The sequence below is a fragment of the Eubalaena glacialis genome, chromosome 12 (genome assembly GCF_028564815.1).
Source record: "Eubalaena glacialis isolate mEubGla1 chromosome 12, mEubGla1.1.hap2.+ XY, whole genome shotgun sequence".
Classification (NCBI taxonomy): Eukaryota; Metazoa; Chordata; class Mammalia; order Artiodactyla; family Balaenidae; genus Eubalaena; species Eubalaena glacialis.
In genome coordinates this window covers 67,902,763-67,909,867 of record NC_083727.1, presented here as the reverse complement: position 1 = coordinate 67,909,867, position 7,105 = coordinate 67,902,763, and positions in this window count along the sequence as shown.

The window sequence follows — 7,105 nt, the reverse complement described above, 5'->3', positions numbered from 1 at the left end:
TAAAAAATGGTTAAGAGGGGGCTTCCCTGGTGGCGCAGTGGTTGAGAGTCTGCCTGCCAATGCAGGGGACACGGGTTCAAGCCCTGGTCTGGGAAGATCCCACATGCCGCGGAGCAACTGGGCCCGTGAGCCACAACTACTGAGCCTGCGCGTCTGGAGCCTGTGCTCCGCAACCAGAGAGGCCGCGATAGTGAGAGGCCCGCGCACCGCGATGAAGAGTGGCCCCCGCTTGCCGCAACTAGAGAAAGCCCTCGCACAGAAACGAAGACCTAACACAGCCATAAACAAATAAATAAATAAACCCAAAAGTTAACATATTAAAAAAAAAAAAAATGGTTAAGAGGGTACATTTGATATTGTGTGTTTCTTACCACAATGAAAAAACTAAAATAAATTCTAAAAAGGTCAAAAATACACGTAGCCAATATTTACAGAGCACTTACTATATACTAGGTTCTACCCTCAGCAGAGTGTCCTCTCACTTAATCCTCACAATAACCTTAGGAGGCAAGCAATGCTATTATCCCCATTTTACAGATGGGTACACTGAGACACAGAGGGGAAAAGCAACTTACCCAAGATCACATATCCAAGGGATGGAGCTGAGATGCAAGCCCAACTTGTCTCCTAACAAGTTAAAATGTTTCCTTACGTACACAAAGTTTTGAAAATAAGCAATACTATTTTCAACTGGAACTACAGTTAACAGTAGGAAGAGTAGTAATAGTACTATAATAGTAAAAGTAGCTGTAATCACCTCTGTTTTCATTCTTCAATTTGGTTTTTAAACTCTTAATGATTTACAGCCCAACTTACTGCCCTTTTGATGGTTACTTTGCCTAAAAACCTAAGTGTTGGACAAACTGCTTGTGACCATTTCTCTCTAAGCCATAATATGCTTTTCCTACCAATGGAAAAAAAAATCACACAGGATGGTTTCTTTTAAAACAGACATTACTGAAACTGTAAATATTTTTAGCCCTTTGTACTTTTCATCCAGCAGCTTGGCTGAGAATAATATAGAAACACTTAAAAATAGCCCTTCAGTACTCTGAAAACCATTAAATAGTTTAGCACATACCCAGCACCTGCTTGACTTGTCTTGCAACGATTTTGCTAGTCATATAAAAAAAGAAAACTCTTTCGGTTTCAGAATTTTTCTCCCTTAAAAACCAAATGTGTCACCAGGGCACTTTGTGTGAGGTTGCCCCCTCTCTTCCTAACTTAGGAGGTGACACCTGGACTAAGTCATGGGTAACTAATGAAGATGCAACTTTCCCCTCAGCGCAATACACCTCACAGCATGTGAGAAAAACCTCCCCAGGCAGTAGCATTTATAACAATTGTTAGGATCTTAATGGAAAGTAATTTTGTTCTACAATTTATAGACGTTATTCAGGTTGATCTGAGGACACACAGTATAAATCTACTAATATAGGAAGATAACAGTAGTGACAGGAGATGCACTCTCTGACCTGTTTTTCCAGGGGTGGGAAAGTACGATCCATAGATTTCAGGACAGAAAGAAGGAAGAAAGGGGGAAGGAAGAAAGAAAGGAAATAATTTATTTAGACTCTACTCTGTTCAAATACTTAGTGCTCAGCGTCAAATTTCCAACTATGGTGTAAGCAGCGCTATGTTGTAATGAAACAGGAGTAGCCGGCCTAGACAAACATCTACACCACAGTATTTTAAAGCCCACTGGTTTTCAGATTGCCAGTTATCCTCATTTAATAACACAAAGATTAACACAACTTGGTACCAGACAGCTTTTTCCCTCCAGCCAAATTGGTTGAAGACTTTATAACATCACCTTCCATAATCAAAATTCCTTGGAACATGAGAAGGTCTCTGGCCCAAACCAAAGAGAGGTAGTTAAAAAACATCATGTGTTAAAAAAAAAAAAAAACAACTCAGCGGAGGCAGAGCTTTAGGGTGAATACATAATGTATTGTCTAAAAGGGACATTTTCAAGAGTGAAAGGGGATGTTGTTAATTAATCCAGAACACAGGTGTGAACTGGGACAGTCCTGGGCAAACCACCAGTATCCCACATCCCACACCTATGGGCCCTCAAGGGGAAAGTCAAAACCAGGCTTTGGTGTAAACCATTTTGTTTCCTCTGACAGTTTGAGGTCTCCTAAGATGTATGAGACCATGCTAATAAAATCTAAATTTTCTACTTACCTTAATTTCTTAAAAAATCTCTTTCCTTAAGAGTAAAATCTGGGGACTTCCCTGGTGGTCCAGTGGTTAAGAATCCGCCTTCCAATGCAGGGGACACGGGTTTGATCCCTGGTCGGGGAACTAAGATCTCACATGCTGCAGGGCAACTAAGCCCACGCACCACAACTACTGAGCCTGCGTGCCACAACTAGAGAGCCTGTGCGCTGCAACTACTGAGCCCACACACTCTGGAGCCCAAGCGCCACAACTAGAGAGAAGCCTGTGCACCACAACGAGAGATCTTGCATGCCGCAACTAAGACCTGATGCAGCCAAAAATAAAATTAAAAAGAAAATTTTAAATAAATAAATACTAAAATAAAAGAGTAAAATTTGGAATGATTAGAAAGCATGTCTTCTTCCGGCTTTATCATTCAACTTCCCCAGGCACAGATGATTGACAGTGACTCTAACCAAAGCAAAATCAATGGATATATCATCCTGGACAGAGCATGACTCGTTATCACCAGTTTGGCTCATTTCACCAAAGACTGATGAATCACAAAGATACAGAAGACCTACTGGTATGAAAATGGAACACTAGGGATGCCAGAAACAGAATTTTAAAAGTTCCTGCAAGGTTAGAAATGGGCCCTCAAATGAATACGGTCGAGTTGACGAGGCTCCAACGTGAAGTTCTGCCCAGTTGGTCCATAGAGGTGGCAGCTTCCTGATTCAATAGAGGCGGTGTGACAGGGCTGCCAAAATGCCCTTTGGGCTGCATGAATAAAGACACTGTTCTCAGACCAGAGAAGTCCAAGTCCCACCATACTTGGCGGGACTCCAAGTCAAACTACTCATGGAGAATGGCTTTAAATTTTGCCCACTACATTTTACCTTCTCATAAACTGGAGACTCTAAAGAGGAGGAAGGACCAGGATGAGGAAGGAACTCCACTTGAGGAATACTAAAGGGAATCTAGCATAAACAGCTTGGAAAAAGAAGACTTACAGAGATCGTGGTGCTGTCTTTATTCAAATAACTGAAGATCTGCTGTGAGAACTGTTAGACTTATTTGCTACACAGAAATTAGGATCCCTTCCTGGGAATTTGGGGTTGGTAGATGCAAACTATTACGTTTAGAATGGATAAACAACAAGGTCCTACTGTATAGCACAGGGAACTATATCCAATCTCCTGGGATAAACCATAATGAAAAAGAATATTAAAAAAAAGAATGTATGTATGTATAAAACTGAGTCACTCTGCTGTACAGCAAAGATGGGCACAACATTGTAAATCAACTACATTTCAATTTAAAAAAACGAAACTAGGATCCCTAGAGGAGGCATCTGCATCAGATGGTATTGAACTTGAAGATGTTAATGCCCCGCCCACTCGCATAACTGGTAATTACATACGGGAAAGTGTCACACTCTTCATGAATCAAACACCAAGAATTGGCCTGGGGCTGTACCAACAGATTTTCTTCATCACGGATTGCAGAGTTCTTCTTTTCTAGCCAAGCTAGTGAATGGAAGGGCAACCCAAACTGCAATAATGATTTTTAATACATCTCACAGACAAGTCCAAGTGTATTAGAAAGAGAAAACACAGCAGTAGCTACACTATATATTTCATATTTGACCGAAAATTGGCCACACAGAAGCCTTAGTCATCATAAAGGACTTCTGTGGTCAAACAGAATATGTACATAGAAATAAATGAAAACATCACTGCTGACCTATTCTTTAAAAGCTATCATTGCACAAGTTGCTTTCAACATACAAACAATTCTTATTCCGAAAGACCATTTGTACACAGTAGTGCAATATATATTTATTTTTGTCTTACTCTTTGGCATCCTAAAAAAATAGTTTTCAAAATATCTACATCCATTTATAAAAATTTAAATGCAGTTACTTTAGCAACAAATCACAACCAGCTAAAAGCGCTTAAGTAAAAGACTCTAGGGCCAGAAATAAAACCCAAAAGATAAGACATATTAGAAAAATATAGAGAGAGAAGCAAATCAATAGACTACAATCTCAATATTGAGCACAGAGTTTGGCAAATAGTTGGTCAATAGAAATAAATGCTCCCTACAGAATGGCTCAGTTAGGTATAGAGCATAATTGATTCATGAAAAAATAACTGTGTGTGTGTCTTCCTAGATCTTTTCAAAACTACTTGACAATATTTACCAAACACAAAGAAAACTGATATATTAAATCATGCTAAGGAAGTGGTGATAAAATAACCTGCTGTGTATAAGGCCTGAATCACCCAATGGTGTAATGCCCTGCAAACTTACTTGACGAAGGGAGATTTCAGGCCAGTTTTTAATTGCTTGCTCTCCACCTCTTTGAATTCACAATATGTTCGGCTTTAAGGAAAAAAAAAAGGACCTACAGCCAAAAAAAGGTATATTAACTTATACTGAGTGTCTGTATCTTATATTTAAAGTATGTACCTTATATTTAAAAACTATTTTTTCTTGGACTTTTATCCTACAATAAACCAACTACAACTGCAAAAGCAATAAAAACTAGTACCAACAGAAACCAATGTGCTAGGGGATTTATAGCAAAGGAACAACAGCTTGATGTTTTCTGGCTGTATAAAGAGGTCTCCTGTCAACTCATTATCTTCCACTTACAAGTATTTTACTACATTTTAAAAGGCCTGGGCTTCCCTGGTGGCACAGTGGTTGAGAATCTGCCTGCCAATGCAGGGGACACGGGTTCGAGCCCTGGTCTGGGAAGATCCCACATGCCGCAGAGCAACTAGGCCCGTGAGCCACAATTACTGAGCCTGCGCGTCTGGAGCTTGTGCTCCCAACCAGAGAGGCCACGATAGTGAAAGGCCCGCGCACCGCGATGAAGAGTGGCCCCCCCTTGCCGCAGCTAGAGGAAGCCCTTGCACAGAAACGAAGACCCAACACAGCCAAAATAAATAAATAAATAAATAAAAATAAATAATAATTAAAGGTGCTAATAATTTTAAAAAATAAAATAAAATAAAAAGAATAAATAAATTAAAAAAAAAAATAAAAGGCCTGAAGGAGCTATCGTAATGTTTCAAACTCAAAACTATCATCCCAAGGGTTCATATACCTTAGACTCCCTACAGCCAGCCAAAATCTCAATTTGCCTCCATGAACCCTCCGAAGTAAGTCAAGATTGTTAAAAATAGTGGGTTCCCAATCGACTGACTGACTTTTTCAACAACAGATGGGTGGAAATAGCCTTCACAGATTTCAGAACCATAATATATTCCCTTGTGTAGCGCCTATAAATAATACAAACAATATCCCTATCATCATTGGAGATGCAAGAAGTCAACATAGACCATCCCCTCTCTTCAAACACATTATCTGAGGTGTTTGGGGTTTTCTTTTTTTAAATACTTTATATTCTTCAAGTGATTTGTGGCCACACAAGCCTGATTTTCCCAACTGAACCTCATTATGTGTCTGCTATTGCCTCTCCACCATCAGCCAGATTTATTCATTTCCATTCAACAATTAATTATTAAAATTTTACTCTGTGCAAGACAAAGAGCTGGGGCAGGTGGTACTAGAAATTCACAGTCCCATCATCAATGAGTTTTCAATCTAGTGGATGAAAGACTCATACACAAGTGTCTACTCTCCAAGGCATCCCAATGGCACCTGAATGATGAAACCAAGACCCAAGGGTGGCCAAGGAGGAAAGAGGTGCTCGGCTGTGGTAAACGGGGAGAGAGAGTGGAGGAGGTGTCACGTGAATTGGCCCTGAGAAGACAGGATGTCGTGGATTTTGCTTGGCAAAGATTAAAGGGAAGGAGAAGAGAGAAGACTTCAAGCAGAGAAAACACAATGAGAAGAATCTGCAAGAGCAAAAATGGCAAAAAGTATTGGGTACACCAGAAGAGCAGGTAAGGGAGGGTGCTAGCGAGAAGCAGGGTTCACGCGTCCACGCTGGAGAAAGGCCCAAGATAAATGGTTCACCTGAAGGACCAGTGGACTCACAGGGTCTGAAAAATCATCTTCCTCTCTCTGTAAGTTATACTGTCTGACTGAGTGTTCAGCCTCAGAAGGGCCCAGCATGAAGCAAGAAGGAAGAGGCAAATCCTGGCCAGATGTCCAGGTCCCGGACTAAACCCAGGAAGCCACAGAGCGACATGTCTTGTGACTAAGACTTTCTCCCATCAATCCAAAAGGTACTGAGACTCCGAAAAGACATTTACCAGTGGAAACTTGCCTTATTCTTCCTTTTAAAACTGTTCGGTTTTGAAATAAGAGGACAACCTCTAAACTCTGAATTAACCCAACCACCTGCTTTCTCTGTTCCTTCACAGGTCACTGAATGCTGAAGCTGCTTGGAAAAAAAAAAATCATATAATTGTGGGATTTGGTACATCCAGGCTGCACAGCATCAGGTCCCCTGACTCAGCTGGTCCTCCTATTTCCTAGAGGGGCTATTTCATCAGACTTACAGCCTCCTCTCCTAGTACATAGCTAGGTTATATCACATTTCCCAGCCTCCCTTGCAGTTAGTTTGTGATGTGTGACTGAGTTCTACCAATGAAATGTGAACAAAAGGGATTACGCTAATTTCCAGGCCTGGTCCATAAAAACCTTCCAAGTGTGATCCTCCATGTTCTTTCTTCCTCTCTTGATGTGATGCAAAAAGCCCAGTAGCTGTGGAAGCCATGCATTGGAAATGGAGAAACTACAAAATGGAAGTAATCTGGATTTCTGAAGGACAACCAGGAGGAATGTCACTTATTATTCATTAACACCCATTTTGGACCTTGAGATTTGAGGGGTTATCTTTACAAGCAGCTCCCATTATCTTAATAATACACAAATTCTGACAATGTTCTTTGCATTAGTTTGGGTCTACTGAGAAGTAGGCACCAAGACAGGATTAGAAATACAAATGATTTACTGGGAA